At 39.9% G+C, this 12,771-nt stretch overlaps 1 protein-coding gene across 1 annotated transcript in view; it reads right to left on the reverse strand.

The window, feature by feature from the left end:
* Positions 1-12,771, reverse strand: part of rbpja (recombination signal binding protein for immunoglobulin kappa J region a) — a 34,690-nt gene that overhangs the window by 3,201 nt on the left and 18,718 nt on the right. The window lies entirely within an intron of this gene.

A 12,771-nucleotide genomic window follows, 5' to 3' on the forward strand; every position in this document is an offset into this window, starting at 1 on the left:
ATAGACAAATGTTTTTCCACAATAAATACAAATATAGGGGGAGACCTGGGCCAAACAACTAATTAAAATCCCTCTTAAATTATAATTATTTTATAATAGCTGTTGGGTAAACAAGTGAACACAATTAAGCCAAACTGGAATACGTTCAGGAAAAGGTCAACAGAAGGTCCATTTTAACTGCAATTTTTAACATGTTCCAAGGACAAAGGAATGTATAAATCAGGGCAAGCTACAAGGTTCAATTCACCAGGCACCTGCCCCGGTTCAGCGGCGTCTGCTTCACCTCGGTACAGGGAGAGAACACCGCCACGGGTGGAGATCACGACCCTTCTGTGCAAGGGCGTGACAGAGCAAAGGTGAGAACGGGTTCTACACCCTTACTTCATCGTGCCAAAGAAAGGTGGTGCGTTGCGGCAAGTCTTGGACTTGAAAATTCTGAACCAGGCCTTACACAGACTAACGTTCAAGATGCTGATGCAGAAACATATTTTGGTGTGAGTCAGGCATCAAGATTGGTTCGTGGCGGTTGACCTGAAGGAAACAAACTTTCACGTCTCGGATTTACCTTGACACAGACCCTTCCTACGGTTTGCTTTCGATGGCCGGGCATACCACTATAAGGTCCTCCCATTCTGCCTGTCCCTGTCCCCTAGCATTTTCACGCAGGTTGCAGAGGCCGCGGTTGCCCCTTTAAGGGAAGTGGGCGTCTGCATACTCAACTATCTCGACCACTGGCTGATCCTAGCACACACTAGAGAGTTGTTGTGCACACTCAGGGACCTGGTGCTCACGCACCTCAGCCATCTAGGGCTTCGGGTCAACTGGGAAAAGAGCAAGCTCTCCCCGGTTCAGAGCATCTCTTTTCTCGGCATTAGACTCAGTCTCAATGATAGCGCAACTCACAAGCGAGCATGCGCAGTTGGTGCTGAACTGCCTGAAGTCATTCAGGTGCAGGACAGACTGCCTGAGGACACTGAAACACTTTCAGAGGCTCCTGGGGCATATGGCATCCTCGGCAGCAGTCACGTTGCTCAGGTTGATGCATATGAGACCGCTTCAGCACTGGCTTCAGACTTGAGTCCCGAGATGGGCATGGCGCCACGGCACACATCACGTAGCTATCACTCTGATCTGCCGCCACTTATTCAGCCCTTGGACAGACCTCATGTTTATGCAGGCAGGAGTCCCTCTTCAGCAGGTGTCCAGACGCGTCGTGGTCACCACAGACTGCTCGCCCTGTGAAGGCTATTGCCATTGATCTGGGGCAAGCACGTGTTGGTCCAGTCCAACAACACAGCGACGGTAGCATATATAAATTGCCAAGGCAGTGTACATTCTCCTCGCATGTCACAAGTCACCCGCCATCTCCTCCTCTGGAGTCAGCAGCGGCTGTGGTCGCTAGGGGCCACTCATATCCCAGGTAGCCTCAATGCCACAAGACACTCTGTCGCAGCAGGCAACGCTCAGCGGAGATTGGAGACTCCACCCCCAGGTGGTCCAGCTGATTTGGCAAACACAGGTATAACTGTTCACTTCCCGGGGATCCTCCCACCGCCCGCTCTGGTATTCCCTGATGGGTTCCCCCCTTGGGACAGCCACGCTGGTACACAGCTGGCTGTGCAAATACGCATTTCCTCTGGGAGGACAAGCAACAAGTCACCCTCGAGGCCCCATACAGGCCCTCCCAGACTTGGCTCTTGGACCTCACGCTCCTCATGACAGCACCTCCCTGGAAAATTCCCCTGAGGAAGGACCTTCTTTCTCAGGGACGGGGCACCATTTGGCACCCACGCCCAGACCTCTGGAATCTCCAAGTCTGGCCCTTCAAGTGGACGTGGAAGATCTAAGTGGCCTACCACCAGTAGTGGTAGACACGTTCACTCAGACCAGAGCTCCCTCTACGACGCAGCTTTACGCCCTGAAGTGGTGTTTGTTCACAAGGTGGTGTTCTTCCCGAGCAGAAGACCCCCAGAGATGTGCAGTCGGGTCAGTGCTTTCCTTCTTGCAGGAGAGGTTGGAGGGGCGGCTGTCCCCCTTCACCTTGAAGGTACAGTATATGTGGCCACCATAGTGGCCCACCACGACACGGTGGATGGTAAGTCCCTATTAAAGCACGACCTGATCATCAGGTTCCTCAGAGGGTGCCCAGAGACTGAATCCTCCTAGGTTACGCCTTTTCCCCTCATGGGATCTCTCTCTGTGGTCCTCCTGGGCCTTCGGAGAGCCCCGTTTGAGCCGCTAGAGTCAGTCGAGCTGAAAGCCCTCTCCTTGAAGACAGCCCTCCTGATTGCCCTCACCTGCATCAACAGGGTTGGGGACCTGCAAGCATTCTCTGTCAGCGACACTTGCCTGGCAGATTCTCACATGATCCTGAGACCCCGGCCGGGCTATGTGCCCAAGTTTCCCATGACCCCCTTCAGGGATCAGGTGGTGAGCCTGCAAGCACTGCACCGGGAGGAGGCAGACCCAGCCATGTTGTTGCTGTGTCTGGTGCATTCTTTGCACATCTACTTGGATCACACGCAGAGCTTTAGACGCTCTGAGCAGCTCTTTCTCTGCTTCGGTAATGCTGTCTCCAAACAGAGGCTTTTCCACTGGATCATGGATGCCATCGCTTTGGCATACCAGGCCATGCCTGCTCCTTTGGGAATACGAGCACACTCTACAAGGAGTGTGGGATCCTCGTGGGCACTGGCCAATGGCACCTCTCTAGCAGACATCTGCAGACCAGCGGGCTGGGCAACACCCACTACCTTTGCGAGATTTTACAATCTCTAAGTTGAGCCGGTTTTGTCCTGTGTTTTGTCAGGTACGAATAAGTACGTTTGGTAATATGGAACAGCTGGCCGGGTGTATAGCTTGCTTATAGCACATTTCCATTCCATGATTGAAGACGTGTACTGCTTCTCCCATGTGAGTTCACAAACCCGTGAACTCAGGATGTCCTTCCTCCCTAGCCCTGTGGCTCACAATTTGGTGGAGGAATTCGCGGCCAGAACCACTATGGGGTCTAATATGCCCTGTTCTGCGATAAGTGCTTCACAGGTCCAGTTAATCCGGTAACCCCTTGTGATGTATTTTTCGTGTTACAGTCTCCCTGTAGGTAGACTAGCGTCTCACTTGGGCAGAGCTCTCTCTGTGTTTGTAGAGCTTCTCCCCTTTGAGGCAGGACCTACCACCACACCTCTTCCATGTGCGGCTGGTGAGCCCACGTGTCTTATTGCCACATGTTCCTCCCCTTCGGATAGGATATGGCTTCCGTGGGGTCTTTTCCCCCTGAAAGAATAGGAAAGGAAAAGAACACCTTCTCTAATGCGTATAATAGCGTTAGATGGCCCCAGGCGAATCTCATACACTGTGGAGAGAAAACATAGAGAGAAAAGGCTGCGGCTGGCACTGCCTGCTCCCATTCTAGTTACGTCGCTTTTGGGGAACTACATGACATCTTATGGGGAGTTGGGGGAGGTTACAAGCAGACTGATGCACCTGCTGTTACGAACACAGCAGCTTGCTTGCAACTGCATTGGTAGTTCATGTAACACAGTTCAGTTGTTGTGGAGTTTTTATAGGGACCCCTAGTGTCACTACATCGTCACAACGTCAAGTGAGTGACAGAAGGGGAACGTCTCGGCTACTGTCTTAACCTCCGTTACGTGATGGAGGAAACGAGACGTTGTGTCCCTCTTGCCACAATGCTGTACTAGCGCTGAAATGGCCAGGACCTTGTCTCGGTTCCTCAGCACAAAACCTGAGTGAAAGTGGCATTCCAGCTCCTTTTATACCATGGGATATGTCTGGATGAGTGGAAGGCAAATTCCACTCGCCAATTCTCATTGGCCTTTTCTCAAAGATTGAGGTGTTTTGGAGCACTCAAAAGAGACCCCTTGTGTCACTACATCAACACAACGACTCGTTCCCTCCATCAGGGAGCGGAGGTTACTACAGTAACCTTCAGGGGCGCCGTATCATGGCTGACCCTGCACTCTGACCCCAGCTTAGCTGGGATATGTGAAAAATAAATAATTTCACCATGTATATGCAGAAATGTATGTATAATGTGTGACAATTGATCAATTTATTTATTATTTTATTTTAACCGAGACATTTTAAATGTCAGAAATATAGACAAAGTATTAATTACAATATTTGTAGGAAAATTTGGAAGGTTGACAGGGAGACATGCCCATTATTGGGACATACTTTAGCAACAGGTCAACGTGTATTCTTTAAAAAGAATAAAAATAAAGATTTTATTCAATCAATCATGATTGATTAATAAAGATTTCCTGGGCAATACAGTGCTAAAGTTCTGTTGTTTTGTTGCCAAAACTTTGAGGTATGTGTGTTATACAGAAAAATTATGTCAGAATTGAGCTGTAAAATTGTAGCTGCACTTTAAAATCAAATTAATAGATCTTACAATTTATTAAGGCAATCGGGTTGCATGCTTTTCTAAGTACTTTCTAACATAATTATTTTGCTCAAGTAAACACATTTTTTAAGTAAAGTTAACTAGTCATCTGTGATTGAAGTATCATTGTTTTTATTAAAAAAAAAAATTTTAGTTATAGCATGTCTTATAAGTATGAAGAATCTCAGTTGGCCATATGACAGATTGGAATCTCCTCAGTACTTCTTAGCACACATATATCTTCACTTTTGTACAACTTAGAGATGGATGACATCAATTTAACTGGCTCCAAGTTCACCAGAGGTAGCACTAATTATCCTAATGGTGACTTCACACAAATCACAACTACAAACCAGCAACAAAAAAACCTTGTTTTGGCCAAACATACATCATTTATTCAAGCATGAGGGCTTATGCATATTCAACACAGCTGCAATTTTGTACTTGATCATTTTGAGTACTCAAAACCAAAGTATAAAAAAATTATATATTTGAGTTATGATTCTGATTATTGTTTAATTAGGACAATTTAAATGATTTATTAAAGAAATATTTTGGGGTTAGAGACAATAACGGTAACATTATATAAAACTAGAAAGAATACTAAAAAATACACTTTTTTTTTTATTTGAGATTACTATTTACATTGTGTATTTAGACATGTCTCAAATTTTGACAGGACTGTGAAAATTACAAACCTTATCAAATTCAAATAAAATAAAATAGTTAATGTATTCATGTTGACGATAATTGTTTTGAAGTTATTGGGGGGAAAAAAGTATTTCTTTTTTAAAGACTTTCAGGCCCTTGTGGGAAGTTCCGATTTTGTGTACAATCCTGTGTGTTATTTGTTCTTTTCTTAATGTTTTGTATTTTTGTGTAAAGTAGGGACATTCTCCAAAATTTACCAGGATCAACATGAACAAAATAAAAAAATTTCCTCACCTAAGACAGAGAGATGAGTTATCCTGTTTCCATACTGGTATTCATCCTTAAATGTTATGCCATGTACATCATTACTTATTTTTCTTTGTATTATTCCACAGTAATACAGTCCCTGGTCAAAGACACTGATGTTGTTAATATGTAGATCACAAACAGATTTACTGGAGCTGTTGGACACAAAACTGAAACGTGGATAGGTCCCGATTAACAGGCTTTCAGCATTTAATAGAGATGGCTGATTTTCATGTGTGCAGTTTCTGATCCAAACGATGCGTGCACCAAATGGTATGACACAGTCACAGACGAGAGTGATGTTTTCCCCTGGTTTAACTCTGATGTCCACTACTTTGCCAAAGACTTTCTTGTCTTTAAAGAACAAAATGCCTGCAAAAACATACTAGATCAAATGAAAATATATTTTTTAAAGGAAAAATATATATTTAGATATGTATCTTCCCTCATATATAGCAGCTACTATATCATGTAATACAACATAAGATGTACAATATAATTCAAATACAAATTGACTTACAAACAAGTGTGATGACAGTTACTCTTACTTGCGCCATCTCAGTGTCTGATAGATAGGGACTGATAAGGGTGAGGGTCTTCAATGCGGATGTTAACTCATATCTTATTGGTTCAAGTGGTGGGAGGTCTTTCCGCTATAAAAGTACACTTTGGGGTTTTAATTTTTTTTATTTTTTAGATTGAGGGTTGTATCATCCTGGTTACATTTTGGGTAAAATCTGGTGAGTATATAAATAAATACCAATGTTGTGACATTGTGTGTCTTATCTGGTTGTTAAAAAGTTAAAGAACATTTTTATTTTGTAAAACTATGAAAGTGAATCTTTCTAAGCACACTTTGATTTTGTTATAAAGAGATCATCTTTTTCTACAGAAAATTCAATGTATTATTCACACAGTACATCACTGTAAATCATTTGTGCCACTTCGTACCTGACATTTTTTTTCTTCTGAAGGCCGAAGAGTGTATCTATGGGAAATGTGTTGACGTTTCCGCCATTGGAGAAGTCCTTAGAAGCAATACAGTGGTAACTTTGATCAGGCTGCATTTCAAGCAGGCCATAACATGAAACCCACAGTCACTTCCTGTAAGTTACTCCCAAAGCACTGAACACGTATTGATACACTGCAAAAAGCGTTTTAGCCCAGTAAAAACCTCAACAAGTGGTTTAAAAAAGTTTGATAGACAAACACAAATGGTGATGTAAACTTATTCCACAGACACTAGCTCTAACCACAAATTGTTCCATTTTGGTTTGTGCACTCTAAACAACTTTTAACTGAAACATTATGCAACAAGACAAAGTGAAGTCTGTCGGTTTCCTGTTTCAGAATCAGCAAATTCGGCCTACTTACTTGAAATGTCAGAAATAGTCAAAAATTGCAAAAAAAATATTATGATTTGCACTTTGCAGGATAGGCACCGAATGTAAGTAAATAACAATATTCACCATAACACCCATGTTGTGACATGCAATATGCATTTAATTAAATTGCCTGCATGCCAGCATCCTGTAGTAGGAAAAGTCATTTATCAAGCACTGACAGTTTTTACAGTTTTACTTTCAAGTGACATCATGGCTCTTTTCAAATGTCCAGCATGCAAAATAGGGGGTTTTATAAATACTTTTCATCCAAATCCACAGGGGAGGTCTCACCAACACTTTGTTTACTATATTTACATTTACAATTATGCATTTGGCAGACGCTTTTATCCAAAGCGACATACAGAGCCCTTATAACAGGGACAATCCCCCCAGAGCAACCTGGAGTTAAGTGCCTTGCTCAAGGACACAATGGTGGTGGCTGTGGGGTTCGAACCAGTGTCCTTCTGATTACCAGTTATGTGCTTAGACCACTACACCACCACCACTCCACCACTATATTTAAAGTGCTTTTTTTGTTGTTGTCATTTATCATATTTATTAAGTTTAAATGTTATAAAGACGGAGACATAGCGTGTGTGGAGGCTTATCGCTATTCTCCACGGCATCCACGCACAACTCACCACATGCCCCACCGAGAGCGAGAACCACATTATAGTGACCACGAGGAGGTTAACCCAACGTGACTCTACCCACCCTAGCAACTGGGCCAGTTTGTTGCTTAGGAACCCTGACTGGAGCCACTCAGCACACCTTGTCATTTTTTAAGCTTTAAATTGAGGCACTATCTGCTACAATTACATTTAAAAGACGGGCAATGACATTTATTAAAACATCTTCTCTTGTGTTGCACATAGAAAAGAAAGTCACACAGGTTTGGAATAACATGAGGGTTACAAAATTATGATTATTCCTTTAACTGAAATGTTATGGCAACTTGCCAGTTTTCAAAGCAGCAACTTTTAAACGATAATAAAGGAAGAACCGTTCTGAAGCTTTTAAAATATTACTGTAAAATATTTATTATAATAATAATAATTATTATTATTATAAATGTTTGAAATCATTGCCATATTTTAACACACAGAAAATGTACACACAGAGACAGATTCTCGAAAAGACAGTCACTAAGATCACTGGAAACATTTGCGGTTTGGGGTTACACCTATAAAAACAAAGAGCAACAAAAGACTCTCTTTACCACTTCACAGAGAACGGCACTAAATAATGAAAACATACAGAAACTCCACTTTTTGAGTTTATAAAATTAACAGAATCCTCAATAGCTAATTTTATGGGTAAATATCAGCATAAGTTAGTTGGAGCCAGACTTTGACTGAAACATAAAACACAGTGATGTTCATTCTGGCAATGAACCACAAGCTTAGACAGGAAAGGGTTGTCTGACCTATATGTAAGCAACAAGCCACATTTTGTTTTGACTTTTATACTTGACATTTATGGGGTGGGTAAATATGAAACTAATGTTACACCATTAAATGCTACTGTGCAGCAAAGAGGAATAATCAGCTGGTACACTTTTGTCTTGCAAATTTATTTGAGAAAATCTGGAGCCTGTGATGATATTGTAATATATCATGTTAAGATAACAATTCATTTACAGTTCTTTAATACTTTACAAAAAGGCTCCATTCATTAACATCAGTTAATGCATGATCATGAACAAACAATTAACAATATTGTTTTTAAACAATAATTGATTAATATGTCTTAATGTTTGTTAATAAAATACTATTGCTCATTGTTAGTTATTGTTAGTTCATAGTGCATTAACTAATGTTAACAAATACAACTTTTGATTTTAACAATGTATTACTATATGTTGAAATAAACATGAACTAAGATTAATAAATGCTTAATAATATTGTTCATCGTTATTTCATATTAAGTAATATTGTTAACCAATGTTAACAAATGGAACCTTATTGTAAAGTTTTACCAATAATTTTATTTTTTTTACATTATTTGCTTTGGTACTATTTTCACAAGTGGTAAAATGTCAAAACTCTTAGTTCTGACATCACAGAAGATAATCAAAAATGCATTCTTTTTTTCAAACATTTCCTTGTATGCTTTTTAAGTACAAAACACAAAATCACAAAGAAACTTTTTCACCACACCAAATAAGTGTTTTATCTATATATATATATACACCTTTCATTGAAAGTAACTGCCATTCATAATGCTATAATCATCAAACCTTTTGTTCGCATCTGTTCTCGTTCAGTTTAATACATTTGTCTATCATTTGATCCAACTGATTTTAATGGTTAATCACTTAATCATTTGGTATATCTATCGATTTTCAACTGATTTGACTATTTTATGTGTTTTTAAAATATCAACATCTACAACAAATTACATGTTCAGAACAGGATAATGAAATATAATGAATTTGTAACAATATTGCGAATTTATATCATACGTAACCACTATTGTTTACAGTATGTACCATATGGATTCAGAGTGTGTGTATGAGCATTTGCAATTTGTCAACATAGTGCAAGATAGACTGCAAGAAAGAGGAACCAAACAAAGAATTGATATACTCTACAAGAGGCCAGTCAGACAGGTCAATGAGGTGGGCATCAGAGGGAGGAAGAGAGCAGGAACTGGTGAGCCCAGTGACATTTGGGTCATCAATGTCCACTATGTGATTCAGTAAACTAAGGCCTGACTACTGTAAAGCAGTCTCTCTCATTTGTAAGTCACTTTGGTTACTATTCCCACAGCCACTACCATTGTGTCATTGTTGCTTCGGGGGGATTGTCCCAGTAATAAGTGCACTGTGAGTCGCTATGGATAAAAGCACCTGCCAAATGCTTAAATGTAAATGTACTACACTATAAAAGCATCTGGTAAAAACTAAAACTACAGTAAATGTAATTTCTCATCCCAATCTTAAAAAAAGGTCAACTGAGTATACGGTACAATATATGACATTACAGTGCACATTACTGTACTTGTTACACAATTCTTACAGGATCACGTATTGACAATTGTCAGAATTGACAGAGAACGTTAGTCCAGCTTCATACTGTCTCTTAATTGATGACATCTTTTGATAACACACTGGGTTGATATTACAGACATTAGGAATTAACAGTAATGTCAATTTGGTCTGGCAATATAAGTGTATTTACTAATGTTACTTTTTTTAATTCAACACATTTAAGGTTAATTTGAAATGTATCTTTGTTTGCTACAGAATGAACAGATTGAGAAGATCTTTCTGTTCTATTTGGTTGATTAAACCAAATACTCTAATTACACGTCACAATAATCTCATGTTCTGAAACATGGATTATAGGAAAGGAAACATGTACAACCCTGATGAAAGCATGTTTGCAGGGTTTGAAAGAATGACTAGTTTTGTTACGTGTAATCAGTTTGGTGTTTTGTACTGAGTTTTGAAAAATTACCTCTTGCATGTGAAAATAGTACCAAAGCAATTACAAATATATATATATTTCCGATGGTTAATAGACTTATTTGATTTTTATATAATATTGTGTCATTTTATCATTTAAATAATTATGGTTCTTAGATTTGGTAACAAATAAATAAGGGAAAAAACGCATTTGAAGTGACAATTATAACTTTGCTTTGGAGCGTCTTGTCTGTTTGTATAGTCCTCTTTTGTATACCGTGTGAGCTTCTGGGCTGAATGGTTATTTCTTTGTTAAGCTAAAACTCGAAATTAAAAATAAGGTAAATATTCACTAGCTACTACAAGAGGAAACAAAGAGTATACAGAACACCTATTCAATTAAGTCCTTTCCAATTAAGACTGCTTACACTATAGATAAGGGAAATGAAGGTTAGAATCATTTCAAAGGCATAAACAAAAATGCCACCATATGAAGAAAGATTTCCTTGTTGGAGCTATGGACCAAGTTGCTTTCACAGTCCAGTACACTGATTTGACCGACTGGGATAAACTTAAGTTTAAACAGTTTCATAAATATTTTCAGCATTCCTTGGTTTCAACAGAAAATATGATGAATTATTTTATTTAATGCTTATTTGGTCTAACCTAAGCAATCTCACAAGGGCCAATAAATAAAAGAATATAAAATATCTATATTCTACATGGTACACTTCTCAATTAGAACTTCATATTGCACAATATTGTATATTTTTGTAATACAGTGTCAGGAGATCAGCAGTTACACAAATACTCATACCAGCCTGTCTGTCTGGCACCAACAATCATGCCACGGTCGAAATCACAGAGATCAGATTTATTCCCCATTTGGATGGTTGATGTTAACATTGACTGAAGCTCCTGACCCATATCTGCATGATTTTATGCATTGCACTGCTGCCATACAATTGGCAGCTTAGATAATCGCATGAATATGTAAGTGTACAGGTGTTCCTAATAAAGCGCACAGTGAGTGTATATTGTTGAAACTGAAACTTGACGTAGACTTTGCAACAAGAGAGTCTTTCTCCTATTAATGAGGCACAATGTTGTTTAGAAATAGGTATGTATCTATGCATATGGTCAATAAATAAAAAGTACCTGCAAACTCTTCAGGCAACCAATTTTATCAAACATTTCAGATTATTTTCATTTGGTCCAGTCATGCTTTTTTCTCCACTGGGCAAAGTGTTCCCATTCACACACTGCTGTTTAAAGCTCTTTTCATACTGAGCCAACTCAAGAAACTCTCTCAGCCACCTTAACACATCATGTTGAGTCCAGTTGTGAACTGATGAGAGATTGAGAAATCACAAAATGAAATAGCAAAGTGAGGGGGGTATAAAATTGACTTTTCATGCCAAGATACGGCCAAGGACACCATTTTACCCTGCTGGTCCTCTTAATTTGAGGTTTACTGTGCTTGTTTGCCTGTTGTTGCTGCTGCTGCTGCTGCTTATCTTCTATGATGAGCTGCGGTAAGATGCAAAGAAGAGATTGTGGATATACAGAGACAAACTGATCCAGACAAGGAAACAGGGGCAAACTACTATATCTAAATAACCTTGGCAACACAAGAAGACCCCCGCACAAATCCTCAGCTACATTCAGCAACATGCCTGTTTTTAAACACATCTACACATTTAAGGTCTAAAGAGTCACATACACTCTCTCTCTCTCTGTGTGTGTGTGTGTGTGTGTGTGTGTGTGTGTGTGTGTGTGTGTGTGTGTGTGTGTGTGTGTGTGTGTGTCTCCCTCTCCCTCCAGCACAAACGTTGACACAGACATCCCAAATTGGTATCAAGTTGTAGTTTGTTTGTCTGAGTGTTGTTTTAGTAGGTAATATTCACACCCTCTAACCTCACAGCTATACTACTTTGTAACCATATGCTTCTCCACCAGCTGTTTGAATTTAGAACAATACAATCTGATTGCACAAAGGCAATCGAGATCAGGATTCCTACAATCAAGGGAACTTTTCGGTCTAGTCTAGTATTTTTTTCAATACTTTTTCTACTGACAGTGCTTAGAGCTTCAAAATTGGATAGGCTAGAAATGTAATTTTTTGTAATTGCAATTTGGAAAAGTATTGGTCAAAAGGTGAGGGAAACCTGAAGGATTCACATTAGGGTGAGGAAACTTACATCAGCACTCTCCTCCACCTCAATGCCTACATTTTGATCATCATCCATCTCTCTGTGGATGTGTTGAAAAGCCTCCAGACTGAAGCAGTCAGCCTCCGTCATGCGGAGGGCTCACTTGCAGACATGGATCTGTCATCAACGCATACACAGGTCCAAAGTCGAGTCAAGCAATCATTTAAAACATTTCAGTGTCAGCATGCTACTATACAACCACATGGCAATTTCACCAAGATGTAAAGTGTCATTGTCTTTTTAAAAGAAAAAAAAAAGCTCACATACGACTTCCTTGTAGTATCAATCATTTCTCAAAAACAGCAATGAGATTAAAGCACAAGAATTTTCCTTCACATTTTTCTCCTGAGAAGTCCCCCAATATCAAATAAGCCAAGATACAGATACCAATCAGAG

This window comes from Xyrauchen texanus, chromosome 5 (genome assembly GCF_025860055.1).
Source record: "Xyrauchen texanus isolate HMW12.3.18 chromosome 5, RBS_HiC_50CHRs, whole genome shotgun sequence".
NCBI lineage: Eukaryota > Metazoa > Chordata > Actinopteri > Cypriniformes > Catostomidae > Xyrauchen > Xyrauchen texanus.